Raw genomic sequence first — 18,464 nt, forward strand, 5'->3', positions numbered from 1 at the left:
TTTAAACTATCTTCAAACAAGACATTATACCTAAAGAGTGAATGATCTAACCCATGGACAGATTTGGAACTTTCACTCTCTAAGGAATCATTATCAAATTCCAAAGATATGTCAAGCACATTATTAACCCTATGAGCCAAGCAAACATTAGAATCCTTACAACAACATAGGCTCACGAGTTCACTCCATTTTTCTTGTCCAACATTTTTGAATTCCTAACTCACTTGAGACTCATTAATCACATCACACATATTCTCAAGTGATGACAAGTTTTACACACAAGTTGGTCAACATAATTTTCATACGAAGATATACTTTCATTCAACACAATAGCTTCAACACTTGGTGGACATAAATCGATCTTACTAGAAGAGTCGATTCGGTCATGTATAGGATAAACTAGTGTATCCACTCGCACAATATTTACATTATTTATAAGTGGTAAGGAATCAATATACTCATACATAGGTAAGCTACTATTCACACTCAAAGGCTTATTAGTCACACATTCATCATCCATATGTACCAAAGTGTAAGAGAGAGATGTTTTACATTGACATTCATGAGTATGTTCATCTTTACCTTGGTGTGAAAGTCCTTCACAAGTTTGGGCAGCAACTTCCTTCAGGAAGATCTCACCACAAGGTGTTTGGACCTTAGGTTTTGGATTTGTTAGGATAAGTGTGGATACCAATTGGCGTAGCCTTTCAACGTGCCATTTCATGTCTTCAATATTATCGGTGATGCGGTCAAATGTGGCATCGAGATTGGTGGCAGCCATGGTACCTAAATGAAAAGATAACAATGAACAATAAAACAAACAAACTTGTTAGCTAAAAAATGTCTCACCACACTCTCACTCTCAATTTTTACCTCACACTTGATTTTACAAGTGTTGAAAGCCGGCTTGTACTTTGTGAGTGATTGAGGAAGGAGTCCACCTTGGTCCGGAATAGATTTTCGTTAGAGTTGACTCAAATAAAATTTTCTTACGGACTTGAACCAAAAAGATACAATGAATTCACAAAACAGAAAAGCACACAAAGAACGTTAACATGAACAAACGGACACAAAACTTATTTACAATCTAGTAGGAGTTTACTAGATTGTCAGTTAGCATTCGCACCAATCAAATGAAACTACGGAACAATAAAAAGAAACTAATAAAATCTGAAATTTGATCCAAAATTGTTGCATGAATAGTAATAATGATGACATTGAAAAACATAATTGGTTGCGATTTCTAACAATTTTTGTTGTCCAATCTCAAGTCTTGGTAAATTTACAATTTAGGAATTGGTGAAATTTATTTTAAAGAGGGAAATTAAAACAAGTCTTGGAGCCTTTTCAAATTCAAGTTTTCAAGACTTTGACTTTCTTGTACTTCTCCTTATAACATGAACCCTTGTTTTATGGAAAGTTGTTGGAAAGTGGTTGAGATGTGATTGACTATTTGATGAGTGATGGTAAGTCTTTCAAGACTAACAAAGCTTCACCCTTTTTTCCTTCACCTTTATAGATCCAATGTTCACTTTATATTAAAAATATATGAAGGTTGTGAAGAAATTCAAGAACAACATCAACAATCACCAAGAACAACCAACAACAATTACCAAAAATACCACAATTTTCACATGGCCATCTTCCAATTTTCACAATACAATATCTTCAACACTTGGCCAAGACAACTACAATTTCAACAAAATGGTTCTTAGGCCACCAATGAAAAACAATATAACGTGGACAAGCTTAGAACAACAACAAGATGAAGACCACAAGGCCAAAACAGTCCATCAAAATAATGTTTCAACAACAATTTGGCCAAGCCCTATGTTTAAAAAAACAACACCAACAATGTAAGATCAAACTTAGATTTAGACTCAAGAGTGTTAGTGATGAAGCAAACTAACACTAGAAACAACAAAACAAGTAAAAATCTCAGCCAAGACACAACAATAACACAATTTCAGCCAAGAACACAAAATGGATAGATTTGCTTCTTTTTAATTTTTTAGTTTTCTAACACTTTTTTTTTTTGAATTTTCTATCAAGCAAGCCCAAGATTGATCTTGTAGGAACAAGATCAAGACATTCTCTGATTCCAAATGATACAAAAATCACAAGGAAAACACAAAACAAACACCAAATCAGTCAACAAGTTTGAAGAACCGAGGACCCCTTTGATGACCACTCTCGGATTCACTACAACAACAATGAAAACACAATAATAACAAGATATTTAAGGTATACATACACCAAAACAGAAACAATATGGCGAGATGGACAACAATAACAAGATAGGAACAACACACGGTTTTACTAACAAGAGGTAGAAACGGTTACAAGAACACAAACTACTACAAGATTACAATAAAAGTAAAGGGATAGTTAGACAGTCTTAATGAAGGTATAATCTTAAGAACCCAAGAGCATATTCCACTCTTGGACCCTTAACACTACACACAATGTTCACCTATCTTTTACGAAGACACAAGGTTGATTCCAAGCCATGAGATCAACAAGAGTGATTCCACAATCTCTATGCCTAATTTCAATTTTAGTGACTCAAGGAGAGAGGACTTGTGTTTCTTTGTGTTTCAAAACTTACAACATCATGAATAATCTAAGTCTAAAAGCCCTACAATATTCTATTTATACTAGGTTAAAAATAAAATATAAAATGTCCAAAATGCCCATTTAAGAGCTACGCTCCCTTCAAGTGTATTTAGGGGCTGCCTTGTTGTGTTCCAATGCTCCTCTTTACACTCCAAGTGGGAGATTAGGTTCGGCTTGGTGTGTTTTAAGTCCTTTACTCGTACACTACAAGCCCTGGGTTCATTACATTCTCACATGCTTCCATCTTCGTGGTCGTACTTATATCAAATCCCGCTTCACTACCACGTCAGCCTCATGCGTCATCTCACTAAACTTACACTCCAAGTACTGTGTATAGGTCTTGCTCAACCTAAACCCTTTATACTCTTGGTTTGTATCTAAACCTCTAATTTATTATTGACACCTCTTGGGTCTCATCAATCAGAACTACATCATCAACATATAAGCATTAAGGCACCTTCATTGAACATGCCACGTCAAAACATCCATCAGAAAGGCAGATAAAAATAAGCTAAGAGTCGATCCCTGGTGTAACCCTGTCAAAATAGAAAAGTTCTGTAAATCTCCCCCCAACCTTACATGGGTATTCACTTCATCGTATATGTCCTTAATTGACCTAGTGTACACCATCAAAAAACCTCTATCCTTCAAGCATCTCCAAAGAACCTTCATGGGACTGTTGTCATATACCTTTTCCAGATCAATGAACATTATGTGTAAGTCTCTCTTCCTCTCCGTATATTGCTCCACTAGTCTCCTACTAGATAAATAGTCTCGATAGTTGAACAACCGGGCATAAATCCAAATTGATTTTAAAAAATAGTCGTGATCCCCCTTAACCTCAACTCCACCACCTCTTCTTAAACAGTTCTAGTGTGACTCAAAAACTTGATAACCCTATAGTTGTCACAACTCTAAATGTCACTCTAGTTATTGTATAAAGGAATCATCGCACTCCATCCTCAAGCTTCAGGCATCTTCACCATCCTAAATATGACATTAAACAACTCATTCAGTCATTTCATACCTGCCCCATCGGTGCTCTTCCAAAAACCATTAGAATCTCGTCTGGCCTAGTCTCCCTTCTATAATTAGAACCCTTTACCTAATCAACCTTAAATATGTCTACAATAATCATAGTCAAGACACCTCTTAAGGTGATCTAAGTCCCTTAACACAATGTCTTTGTCCCACCTGTCGTTCGAGAGCCTATGGAAATAAGATTATCTTCTCCTAATGTGAAGATCCTATACCATTACTTTGCCATCCTTCTCTCGATGAACTTTAATTGGTCTAGGTCATGGTCCCTCCGCTCCCCAGCCTTGGCAAGACTAAACAACTTTTTTTCCGCGCCTTTCTCGTCTAATTTTGCATACAAGCTCTTGAAAATCATTTTAACTGTCGTGACCGCTAACTTAGCCTCCTTCCTAGCTAACTTATACTTCTCCCTATTCACCCACTTGTCCTCTTCATCCTTATTTTCAACCAACTTTACATAATCTACCTTCTTAGTGTCATGACCCAAGCCAAGGCCCTAGCCGTGACGAGCATCCCAAACCACAAAGATCCGAGATCTCTTCTAACTAGCAATCATATGAATAATTCATATATTTATAAGAAAGTGCGGAAAACATAATAAAATAGAAATACGACCAATCTCTTAATCCAACTAAACAATACAAAATCAAGTTCATAACATTCAAAAACATATGACACTAGTCTGCGAAATCTATAACAATACAAGAACCAATATTTGTGTAAAAATTGTGACAAGTCCCCAGTCGGACAATGCACCAAAATAAAAGAAAAGTATCTTATAAACCAGGCCTTTTGGAATATTGGTGCAAATATTGAACACACCAATCTACTGGTTAGCAAGACCCCGGGACTGAGCCTCAGATCCTGAAATATAGGGGGTCAATATATTTGCACTAATATGTGAAATAATCCAAAATAACATCTTTTATTTATCAACATAGATGAGATCATTTTATAAAGCATTAACTATAGGATAAGTAAAACACATGGCATAATTTAAAATTTCAAATGCTTTCTTTCAAATCATGAATCAGCACCTTGTTATTCTTCTGAGCTAATTGGTACACCCTACAGTTTCTAATTCTATGGGCTATATAGAATCCGCCCTTGACTCGATGACCAAGCCTCAAATCTAAGTGTGCTGCAAGGATTGGAGTTTTAATAAGTTTGTATACCCCCTTACAAGTATACCATTGCATCACCCTTACATGGTGTCCACATAATCCCCCTTTCGGGATAATATGCATATCAGCAACTACGATTTCCAATGATGAGCCCTTTACACTCAAATGCCTTCTTCGGGTAACAAATTAGCTCTCTTATGCCCAAGTTTTAGTTCTTCGAAAGCATGCTTCATACTTACAAAACGATCAATACTTATTCTATTAAAGGCACGTCATCACCGGGTATCATCATACTCTGACTTGCAAGTCAATATCATATCAATTTCATAACCCATCCAATTAAAAAACATTCATATGACAACCTAAGATTTGTAGTATCACAAGAAAGTCATCACTTTGAAATCTCAAGAAAACTTATGCAATTATCCTCTTTTGCAAGACTTAAAAATGCGGTGGTCATGTTAATTTATTAAATCACATGCAACTCTTCCCTTTTAAAGCAAGAATGTAGTTATAGCAAGACAAATCCCCCTCAACATATCGTAAAACATGCCAAACACCATGATATTAAGAAGCTTACTTTTTAAAACCTTAGTTCATGCATTCAAAATCACTCACATTACAAATAAACACTATAATTTATAACAAGAGAAGGAATTCATTGTTCATTCTCTCAATTAGAAATTCAAAACTATCTATGTATATACATAAGGGATTAAAATCTTGATTACCACGAAGAGGGTCTGAAACAATACATATATTTTCATCAAAATGAATTAATAGCATGCTTTGCAAAACAATCTTCAAAACCCTTAATTGACCATATAATTATAAATCATTATATATGAGAAAAACATAAAAATTTGTGCCCATGGGGTTTGAGGATAGTCCCACATACCTTATGTTCCTTAGATGAGGAATAGAACTTTAATCTTGACACTTTTTTTGGGAAATTTTGGATTGAAAGGCTTAAATTCCTTGGATTCTTGGAGAAAAGAATTTTGGATTTCATTTTTGGGGAAACGGAGGGGTTTTGGTTAGTTGATGTTTAAGAAAATGTGCAAATATTTTCCCTTTGGGTGATAAAAATTGCCCTTTGGATGTTTGGGGTTGAGGGGAAAGGACCAAAGTGCTCCTTGACCCTAAAAAGTTGAAAACAGCATTGGAATGGACCAGGCGGTAAGTCCTTAGTCCGGGTGAGTGGAGCCCACGACGTTCGCTCCACTCTGGTGCTCTAAGACATGCAGCACAGGATTATCGCGTGCCCTCACTGCCTCTCACAAAAATGTCATAACATTTTGATCGGGTGTTGGATTAAGGAAAAATTGGTATCATTGGAAGCTGACTCAATTATCTAAAATTTGGTGGGTATTAATCTGAAAATTCCATGTATATCAAAAGTTATACACGTTCAAAGTAGACCCTTGTAGAATCAAATACCAAACTTTAGACGAATCAAAGATTCTTAGTTCAACTTTGCTCTAGGTGGTTTCTATGAACATTTTTCACTTTGAAAGAACTTCCCATATTAGGATAAAGACATGGAACATGAATTAACGAGGAATTATTTGGTTCGGATCTATACGCGTAGGAAGCCACCAAGCACTCTCTTATCTCTAGAGCGTTGGATAGAGTCAAGCTACCTCTCATAATTTTGGGTCGATCCTCCCCACTCTCTACTTTCTTCCCTTCTTGAATTCAAAGTCCATCACCAAAAACTTATGTTGAGTCAAAATATTCTCAGTAGATATGACCTTACAGTCTTTACACAATGCTCTATCACCCTTTCTAAGAAGCAGAAACCCTATCGGAGTTTGGCCACCGAACTTTGAAAGGTAATCAGATGTTCCTCCTTCTTCGGGAAACTCAAATTCACTACCACCAACCCAAAGGCCCGAGAAAAATCCAAAAGTGAGGCCCCTCCTTTTTTTCTTACCATAAAACCAAAGCCTCTATGCACATCGTCATAGCTTCTCGATAATAACCTGATGGGCCCATTGAAATCCCCTCCTAAGAAATGCTTCTCTGAGCTCTAAATTCCTGTCACCACCTCACCCAAAACCTCTCAAAAGCTTTGTCATGAATTGAACTAGGGCCTGGCCGTGATGGACATCCCAAACCCTGGGGGCCCGGAACGTCCCTCTCTATTTGGTAAGCATGCACATATTTATATAAATAAAGAAAATGCAGAAACATAATCTGCTACGAAAACATGGTCAATTTTGAATTCAACATAAGTATAAAAATTAAAAATCAACTACATTTAATAACATATGACTCAGTCTGCGAAATCTTTACTACAGAAAAATCTAACAACTGTCTTAAAACTGGGACAAAGCCCCAGTAGACCAAAATGATAATAAGGGACATAATATTAAAGATGGGCCTTCTGGAATATAGAAGGCTCACTAACTAATCATTGTAACTCTGTCTAACGAATCTACTGCCTTTCTGGACCCCTAAACTGAGCCTTAGAACCTGGAGGGGGAAGGGGGGTCAATAAAGATGTACTCGTATACAAAGCAATGCAAAATAAAGCTTATATGTAAATAAAATAGTTTGGTAAAAAACTTTGTCAAAACATTATACATCAAGCGGCTTTCAAAAAACATGGGTTCATTTTTGAAAAACATGTAACCTACCTATCAATGCAAGTTTTAATTTGTATATTACTTCTGAGTTTGGTGGCACTTCCCTACAATTCTGATAATCCATGGGCAGTATGAAATCCTTCATTTACTTGGTAGGGAAGCCCCTAACCTAAGTGTGCTGCAAGGATTGGAGTTCTTGAATCTGGTACGCCACAGGGCTCTAAGACAGTGTAATAAATAAACCCGTATCGGCAAATCACAGTTTTGAGCGATGAGTTGTTTGATACTCATGCCTTCTTTGGGGAACCACCTAAACTCTCTTTATGCCCAATTTTATCCTTTTCTAAATCATGCATGTTTCTAGTTTTAACATCTGAAAAGTCTTATTTCAAACGTGCATTAAATCTGTTCTGAATTATCATGGCATAATCTGAATTGGTGTTGTCATTCCAAGAATTGCAAGTCCGATTTCTGATCCATAATGCATCATACATAATTCTTTCATTAAAACCCAGTTCATACCACCCAAACATGCAAACAATATAAAAGATTTCATGTTCCGAGAACTCAAGTCAAAACTATGCTGAGATTGTTCAAACACTTGGTGGTCATGTTCTTTTAGCAAAATCATGCACTCTTTCATTATATGAATATTTTAAAAATTTATCAATATGAACAACCCTCTCTTTTTAATTCAAAACCTTTAATCAATTTGTATCATTAAACAAGATATTTCATATCATGCTTTTCAAGATACATTCAAAACAATCCATATCATAAGAAAATTGGGAAAATCATACCAAGAGAGGGATTCATGTGCATCATGCTCTCAATTCATTCATAAATCATAAAACATACGCATACATATCTATAATTTCAAATCGATTTGGGAAAGGTCAAAAGACAAAACCAATACGTCAAGATTTCTAAAATATAAATGTATTCATAAATCTGTAAACCCCTTTCTTAAAATCATGATTTCTATGCCCATGAGATTTTTAGAAAAACCCCGCGTACCTCAAAATAGGAAAACAATGGATGTTTCTTGAAGCCTATGATCTGGGGATTTCGAATATTCAATCAATTTTGAAAACCCACGATTGAATCTTGAGTTTCTTGAAGTTCTTGTTTGAAGCTCTAGACAGGATTCTTGATGATTTTGATGAAAGTAGGGTTAAGTTGCTCAAACATATCCTAAATCCTTTGTTGGACGGTTTTGAAGTCTAGCAAAAAGTCAAAATTACCCTTAATGACTCCTAAATGGAATTGAAAATTTGAACTTAAAAACCCAATTTCGGGTGCCACCGCAACGCAGCACAATCGTGGTGGTCCACTGGAATTTAACGAGTGGGAAATGGAGTTCCTCCACGATGTACCATCATCGCGGAACCCCAGTGTAATTTGAAGATTGTCAATTTGACCCTCTCCGCAATGCGCTAGACACCAAAATGATGATGTTTACGTCTGGAACTTTAAATTATTCATAACTTCTTCATTGAGGGTCCATTTTGGACGAATATTATATCATTGGAAAGCTAATTCAGTGATCTACATAATGAAAGGTTGAAATCTAGGAAATTCTATATGAAAATTAATTTAGATCATTCTAAAATCTAATGCTCAGACTTTTTATGGACCAAATTTAGCTAAGAAGACGTCGGGGTGTTATAATATCCCCCCTTTGGATTATTCGTCCTCGAATGATGATGCGGAAAACAGACAAGCATGATTCCAAGCATACTAAAGCATTAAAAGATTAAGGTAAGGGTTGTACCTTCAACTCTGTCATCTACTGGGCCAAAAAGGTGTGGGTATCTTGCTCTCGTGTCATCCTCTGATTCCCAAGTGGCTTCTTCAACTTTTTGATTTCTCCACAACACCTTAATTGAAACTATTTCTTTACTTCTCAACTTCCAGACCTGACGATCTAGGATTGTAATAGGTTCCTCTTCATATGATAAGGAGACTGTCACCTTGATCTCTTCTATAGGTAACACCAAAGAATGGCCTCCAATGCATTTCTTCAACATGGATATGTGAAATACCGGATGGACAGAACCTAAAATGGCAGGAAATTCTAACTCATACACAACACCACCTATTCTCCTCAAAATATGATATGGTTCTATATAGCAAGGACTTAATTTACCTTTCTTCCCAAATCGCATGACTCCAGAGAAACTTTTAGAAATACCTATTCACTGACCTCAAACTTTAAATCTCTTCTCCTAACATCAACATAAGATTTCTGATGACTCTGAGCCATCTTAAGTCATTCTCCACTGACTTTTACATCCTGCATTGTCTGATGAATAAGATCGGGCCCAAACATTTGCATCTCACCTACTTTATACCATCTTATAGGAGACCTACATCTTTTTCCATACAGTGCCTCAAATGGTGCCATCTTAATACTGGAATGGAAGCTGTTATTATACGCGAACTCTATCAATGGCAAGTGCTCTACCCAACTACCTTTAAAATCAACCACACAGGCCCTCAACATGTCCTCAAGGGTATGAATGGTGCGTTTGGCGTGCCCATCAGTCTAAGGGTGAAAAGCAGTGCTTAGGTTCACTTGGGTACCTAATCCTTTCTGGAAAGATCTCTAAAACTAAAAAGATAACTGTGTACCTCAATCGGATATGTTGGACACAGGCGCACCATGAAAATGAACTATTTTTGCAATGAACAACTTGGCATAATCCTCTCCCAAATAGTTAGTCCTGACAGGCAGAAAATGGGCTAACTTGGTCAGTCTATCTACAGTCACCCAAATAGAATCATACTGGTTTTGGGACTTCAGGAGCCCTATAATAAAGTCCATATTAAAAATATCTCACTTCTACAAGGGCAAATATATCTCTTGGGAAGAACTACCTGGCCTCATGTGTTCTACTTTAACTTGTTGATAATTCAAACACTTGGAAAAAAAGTTAACCATATCATGCTTCATATTATTCAACCAATACAAAGATTTTAGATCCTGGTACATCTTAGTAGAGCCTGGGTGAACAACATACCTCGAAGTGTGAGCTCCGTCAAGGATTTTATTCCGCAAATCATCCATATCTGGTACACATAATCTACCCTAGTATCTCAAAATACCATCACCACCGATCACAAATGACATCACCTTCTACTGACCCACATCATTCTTAATTTGCATCAAGATATGATCTTCAACTTGCTTCTTTTTAACTTCCGCACAAAGGGAAGACGTAGCTATCTCATGAGCAACCATTCCCCCATCTTTGGAATCGAAGAGTAGCACTCCTAGATTTGCAAGTCGGTGAATATCTTTCACCATCTCTCTCTTCCCTTTCTCAACATGAGAAAGACTGCCCAAAGACAATCTGTTGAGGGCGTCAGCTACCACATTTTCCTTATTCGGATGATAGTGAAGGCTCATGTCATAGTCTTTCAAAAGCTCTAACCAATGCCTTTGCCTGAAATTTAGTTCTTTCCGCGAGAAAACATACTATAAACTCTTATGATCAGTGAAAATATCAACATGCACCCCATAAAGATAATGCCTCTAAATTCTAAGTGCAAACACCACGGCTGCTAATTCCAAATCATGAGTGGGGTAGTTCCGCTTATACACCTTTAACTGCCTAGATGCATAAGCCACCACCTTTTCGTGCTGCGTAAGTACACACCCAAGTCCCACATGGGATGCATCATAGTGCACAACAAAAACCTCTGTACCTTCCAGAAGGGTCAAAACAGGAGTCGTAGTCAACTTGTCTTTCAACTTCTCAAAACTATTCTCATAAGAATCAGACCATTAAAACTTTACCTTCTTCTGATTCAACTTAGTAAGTGGAGCAACTATAGATGAGAAACTCTATACAAACCCCCGGTAATACCCTGCCAAACCCAAGAAACTTCGAATGTTAGTTGGAGTCATAGGTCTGGGCCATTTCTTTACTACCTCAATCTTTTGGGGATCAACCTTAATCCCTTCACTGGACACAATGTGCCCCAAGAAAGCAATACAACTTATGATCTTTGAGGGTCTGAAGAACAGTGCGGAGGTGATTGGCATGGTCCTCCTCACTTTTAGAGTAAACCAAGATGTCATCAATAAAAACTATGACAAAAAAGTCTAGGAACTGACGAAAGACCCTATTCATTAGGTTCATGAAAGTTGTAGGGGTGTCGTTAACCCAAAGGACATGACTAAGAATTCATAATGCCCATATCTAGTTCGGAAGGCTTTTTTCGAATTGTCTGACTCCCTAACGTTCTACTGATGATATCCCGAACGAAGGTTTATTTTTGAAAAACACTTAGAACCCTAAAGCTGATCAAAAAAGGTCATCGATTCTAAAAAGAGGATATTTATTTTTCACTGTGACCTTATTCAACTGGCGGTAATCTATGGACATATGCAGGGAACCATCTTTCTTTCGCACGAAGAGTACATGTGCACCCCAAGGACAAACACTAGGTCTGATAAAACCCTTATTTAGGAGATCTACTAGTTTTTTTTCAACACTTTTAACTCTGTAGGTGCCATTCCATACAACGGAACAAAAATAGGAAGGGTATCTAGCAACACATCAATGCCAAAATCTATCTCCTTATCAGGTGGAATTCCTGGGAGATCATTTGGAAAAACTTTTGGGAATTCATTTACTACTGGGACAGACTGAAGGGGGAGACTTTCGGCATTAGAATCTTTAACCCAAATAAGATGGTACAAGCAACCCTTGGAAATAAGTTTACAGGCTATGAAATAAGATATGATATGCCCTATAGGTGCTAAGGAATGCCCCTCCCAATTTATTGCTGGCTCATTCAAAAAAAAAAAGGTAACCTTTCGGGTCCTATAGTCTAGTGTGGCATAACACCGATGGAGCCAGTCCATCCCTAGGATAGCATCAAAAGAAACCATATCAAGTTCTATGAGGTCTGCTACAGTATCCCTACTAAGAATAGACACAACACAATTTTTGTACACCCTTCTAGCCATAATTGAATCTCCCACTGGAGTGGAAACAAATAAAGGTTCAGCAATCACATTGGGTTCAAACCCAAAACCAACAGCCACATATGGGGTCACATAAAATAAGGTATACCCTGGATAAAGCAATACATATGCCTCACAGAAAAAGATTTGTAACGTACCAGTGACTGTGTCTGGCGAGGCTTTCGCCTCCTGGCGATTAGTTAGAGCATACAGCCAGTTGCGATCGCTCCCGGCAGCTAAATTGGTGCCCTTTTGAGGTGGTGGTGGTGCAGAAGAGTTTGCCTGAGACTTAGCTCCACCAACATTCCTCCTAGCACAGGGATATTTTCTCTGGAAGTGGCCTGTCTGACCGCATGAATAATAGACCGACGAGCCTAACTGACACCTTCCCGGATGATGCCTACCATAAGTCTCACATCATGGATAAGAATGGTACTGTTGAGCCACACTACCTTGCGATTGAGTATCCTGAGCTCTGGGTCCTTGACTGGCCTAAAAACTCTGAGATTGTCTATCAACTAGAGGTCTGGCCAATGGGGCGCTAGCTGCAGACTATGCCTTGATCCAAAACTTCTTCTTTTGCTGTTTGTTACACCAATTACCACCCTGTTGCTGACTGGGGTTCTGATCTGCTGATCTGGCTCTCTTCGCCTGCCTATCCTTCTCTTTAGACTCAGCTATCTTATCCTTCTCTTTAGACTCAGCTATCTTCTTCTTCTTCTCCTCAACCTACTGCATATGGAATGTCAGCCTAGCAAAGTCTAATTCCCTATTTATCATCGCCCCTTAAAATTCAAGCACCAGATCATCTGAAAGGGTGAAAGCAAACTTCTTAATTCGGGCCCTCATACTGCTCGTCATCTCAGGAGAATAACGGGCTAGCTGATTAAACTTCAAAGTATACTCCTGAACACTTATCTTACCCTGCTTAAGGTTCATGAACTCCTTCATTTTAGATTCCATCAACTCTAGAGGAAACAACCGGTCAAGAAAAGCTTCCACAAACTCGTCCCACACTGTGGGCTCAGCACTGTCACCCTTCGCCTCTTCCCACTCATTATACCATTAGTTCGCTACATCCTTTAGCTGGTATGCCACTAGGTCAATACCTTCCACCTGATCCACATGCATCACTTTGAAAATCTTTTCTATTTCGTCTAACTCTTGCAAATTTTCTTCTACCTTAGTTCCAATAAACTTAGGCAGGTTCATTCTCATGAACTGACCCACCCTATTAGCTTCAGATATAACAGGTGCATACCCAATATCTTTTGATCGTTGGGCCTGATTAGCACCAGTTGTATTAGAAAATGAATAGATTGTCTGAATTCTGCATTCGAAATATCACTCTGAGTAGTCGGGGGACGGTTAACATTAGTCCGAGAAGCCTTAGGTAGACTGGTTGGGACTGAAGGGACTCCTGGAGTAGGAACAGGTTCTAGAGTGTGAGCTCTATTAGGTGTCCTCATCCCATGAGAGGGACGGACTTCGTCCTCTTGAGCATTAATGTTGGTGCGATGGGGAGGCATAACTGGTTTTTCTGAAAAGCAAGAGATCATTGATTAGGGGACAGATTAGACTCTAAGGCACGAACTAAATCACAAAGAAGAGAAATATTCCTAAATGCCTAGTAGCCTCCTTCTTATAAGTGTGGCGCACTACACACTCATAAACAAGACTCTACCCGAAGCGATTTTGCAGACACCCTAGGACCATTAACCATGCTTTGATACTAAGTATGTCATGACCCGAACTAGGGCCTGGCCGTGACGGACATCCCAAACCCTGAGGGCCCGGAACAACCCTCTCTATCTTGTAAGCATGCACACATTCATATAAATAAAGAGGATACGAAAACATAATCTTCTATGGAAACATGGTCAATTCTGAATTCAGCATAAGTATGAAAATTGAAAGTCAACTACATCTAATAATATCTGACTCAGTCTGCAAAATCTCTACCACGAGAAAATCTAACAACTATTTGAAAATTAGGACAAGGCCCCTAGTAGACCAAAACGATAATAAGGGAAATAATTTAAAAGACTGGCCTTCTGGAATAGAGAAGGCTCAACAAATAATCACTACAACTCTTTCTGATGAATCTACTGCCTTTCTGAACACCTAGACTGAGCCTCAGAACTTGGAGGGAGGAGGGGGGACAATATAGATGTACAGGTATGCAAAGCAATCCAAAACAAAGCTTATATGTAAATAAAATAGTTTGGGAAACAACTTTATCAAAACATTATACATCAAGTAGCTTTCGAAACACATGGGCACATTTATGAAAAACATGTAACCTGCCTGTCAATGCAAGTTCTGATCTGTATATTACTTATGAGTTAGGTGGCACTCCCCTACAATTCTGATATTCCACGGGCGGTATGGAATCAGCCATTTACTCAGCGGGGAAGCCCCCAACCCAAGTGTGCCTCAAGGGTTGGAGTTCCTAAATCTGATATGACACAGAGCTCTAAGCCAGCCTAATAAATAAACTCGTGTCGTCAAATTACGGTTTTGGGCAATGCATTAAATCTATTATGAATTATCATGACATAATCTGAATTGGTGTCATCACACCAAGACTTGCAAGTCCTAATTCTGAGCCATAATGCATCGTGCATAATTCTTTTATTAAAACTCAGTTCAGACCACCCAAACATGCAAACAATATAAAATATTTCATGTTCCGAGAACACAAGTCAAAACTATGTTGAGATTGTTCAAACATATGGTGTTTTGTGCTTTTGGAAAAATCATGCACTCTTTCATTATATGAATATTTTAAACATTTATCAATATGCACAACCCTATCTTTCGAATTCAAAACCATAAATCAATTTGTAGCATTAATCAAGATATTTCATATCATGCTTTTCAAGATACATTCAAAATAATCCATATCATAAGAAAATTGGGAAAATCATACCAAGAGAGGGATTCATGTGCGTAATGCTCTCAATTCATTCAAAAATCATAAAACATATGCATACGTATATATAATTTTAAATAAATTTGGTGAAGGTCAAAAGAACGAAACAATACCTTCAAGATTTCTAAAATATGAATGTATTTATAAATCTGTAAACCCCTTTCTTAAAATCATGATTTCTATGCCCATGAAATTTTTAGGTAAACCCCGCGTACCACAAAATAGGAAAACAATGAGTGTTTCATGAAGCCTATGATCCAGGGATTTTGAATCTTCAATCGATTTTGAAAACCCACGGTTGAATCTTGAGTTTCTTGAAGTTCTTGTTTGAAGCTTTAGAGAGGATTCTTGATGATTTTAATGAAAGTAGGGTTAAGTTGCTCAAATATACCCTAAATCCTTTGTTTGGATGGTTTTAAAGACTAGGGAAAAGTCAAAATTACCCTTAATGACTCCTAAACGGAACTGAAAATTTGAACTTAAAAACTCGATTTTGGGTTCCACCGCAATGCGCCATAATCGCGATGGTCCACTGGAATTCGACGAGTGGGAAATTGAGTGCCTCCGCGATGCGCCACCATCGCGGAGCCCCACTGTAATTTGACGATTGTCAATTTGACCCTCTCCGCGACGCACTAGACACCAAAATGATGATGTTTACAACTGGAACTTTAAATTATTCATAACTTCTTCACCGAGGGTCCATTTTGGACGAATCTTATATCGTTGGAAAGTTAATTCAGTCATCTACATAATGAAAGTTTAAAATATAGGAAATTCCACATGAAAATTAATTTAGATCATTCTAACATTTAATGCTCAGACTTTCCATGGACGGAATTTAGCTAAGAAGATGTCGGGGTGTTACAAGCTCTTCTCCTCCTCCTCCTCGCCCATCGTTGCATGGGGATTGCCCAGTGCCAGTTTACCAATCCTATGTTGTTTGCAGGCTATTTCACATAGGCGGGGTTTATCCTATGCTCATCCAGAGGGTAGCAGTTGTGGGTTCCGTAGTCAACAGATTCCTTTTTCAAGCCGGCATATGGAAAAGAAGTACAAACTTTCAGTTTGACGTCTGTTCTGCTTCTTCACCGACAACCTAAAGATGCACAGCCTTTCTTGGGAGATGGCCAAATCTCAATAAGACTCACATGTTTTATCTAAACATCGAAAGAATTTTCCTTAGAAATCACTATCTATCTTCCAGGAAGATTTGGACTAATGAGAGAAACAACGAATTCAATATTGAAACAAGTTGTCATCTGTGAAAAGGGAGAAACTAAGGGCTGTTTCTGTTACTTTTTTCTCTCTTTAAAGTTAGATCTTGGCCTCCTGTTAGATACTTGGAGGAAAAGGATGTATACATGATATTTTATTACATCTATAACTTTAGGTTCATTATTCATCGTCCTGTTTGTAATTTAGCTACTGCTACGAGGCTCATACTTTGATGTCTGGCTTTATCTTTTCTGGTTGAAAATGAGGGCATACAAGAGCATGATTAATTTGGTTGTTTGCACCAATTAAGTGTCCAACTAGCATTTATCCATGTTAAATGAGTGTCTTTTTTGTTGATTTTCACATTGTTCAGGCTGTAATGTGATGCATGAAAAGGTCATGTTGGTAATAATTCTTTTGCTCTTTTCTGGAATAGGTTTTCAACTGTTTCAATCAACAGTTCTGTCTGCACTTTGAGGTTTTCAACCTTGGATTAGCACCTGTATACATTGCATTCATACATTTTATGGGCGATGATGATGATGCAATAAGATTTAGGTATAGTCTTGAAGTAGGTGGATTTGGCAGAAAGTTAACATGGCAAGGAGTACCAAGAAGCATTCATGATAGTCACAAAGCTGTCCGAGAAAGTTTAGATGGGCTGATTATCCATAGGAGCATGGCACTCTTCTTCTCTGGTGGTGACATGAATTAGCTGAAGCTACAGATAGTTGGGAGTATTTGACGAGAGCCATTGTAAACTAGATATATGCATCTTCTGTCATCGCCGGGATGCCCAGAAAGTATAGATAGTTGTCACCAAAATTGCTTTGTGGCTTCATTTTCTCGCATTCCGTGTAAATGTTTATTGCAAAATCTGCAGATGGTGCTATACAGTTTCTGGTTTTTGGATCGTTAGTAGTTTAGCTCAGCTGTGGATCATGCATCTAAAGTTTCGAGGCATTTAGGCTTTTCTGACCAGCCATATGATAAACTATCTGGTTGTTTATCTCTTTCTATATTCTCTCTTGAATCTACTCAAATTGTTTCTTATCAATTGTCATTTTCTATAGGAAAGGGTAGACAAGGGTCTTTTGGAAAACAGCCTCTTTACATAGGGGTAAGGTCCGAGCACATTCTACCCTCCTCACACCCCCCTTGTGGGATTGCATTGGTTTTGTTGGTGTCGTATTTCCTATAAGAAGAGAAGGTTAGAATTTTGATCCCGATTTGATAGCTGCATTCTTCTCGTCTCTCTTATTTGGCTTGGGGCACTATTAGGGCAGGCTGACGAAGAGCAAGGAACCCCTTGTATTGGTGGTTTAGATTCTTTTAATGAATGGATCTCTTATAAAGTCAATAATCCTTACATGTGAGTGAAAACATAAACCTCTGAAGTTCTTCATTTTATTATAAGAATGACATATTCGATGAAATTTTATGAGTGACTTTTGGGGAGGTTAAAGTGTACGCATATCTTAACCCCTACCTCTTGAAAGCATTGAAGTAGAGAGGTTGTGAGATATCAAGGAATGGATAAATTGAAGCACCCAATTGTGTAGTCTAGAATTCAGTAAAGTGGATGAAAATGAAGGAGAGACGTCCGAATTTCCAGCAAAGATAAGTGCCTAGATTTTTCTTTTATTTGATTAATCTTGGTGATAGAGTCATCCGATATTTATTGATCTGTTCAACTATTATAGTTAGAGTAACTAACAACTAATAAGCATGTAAATCAAACTATTTCTAGTTCATTGGGTTGTAAAAGCTTAACCACACTCGAAATTTATATTAATCTTATATATGTATGGCATATATGTTCTTATCAATGTTAGTAGTAATTCATAGGTATTCTCGTATTAATATATAACTAGTATTAGTACCCGCGCAATGTGCAACATGTTTAAAGAAAAATAATTATTGAAAATTTTGTTATTGTTTGTTGATTATGTAAAATAAAATTT

General features: G+C 37.7%; 1 pseudogene; it reads left to right on the forward strand.

The window, feature by feature from the left end:
* The window catches only part of LOC107854839, a 41,829-nt pseudogene extending 24,372 nt beyond the window's left edge, over positions 1-17,457 (forward strand).
* Positions 17,458-18,464: the final 1,007 nt, after the last annotated feature.

The sequence above is a fragment of the Capsicum annuum genome, chromosome 1, assembly GCF_002878395.1.
Source record: "Capsicum annuum cultivar UCD-10X-F1 chromosome 1, UCD10Xv1.1, whole genome shotgun sequence".
Lineage (NCBI taxonomy): Eukaryota > Viridiplantae > Streptophyta > Magnoliopsida > Solanales > Solanaceae > Capsicum > Capsicum annuum.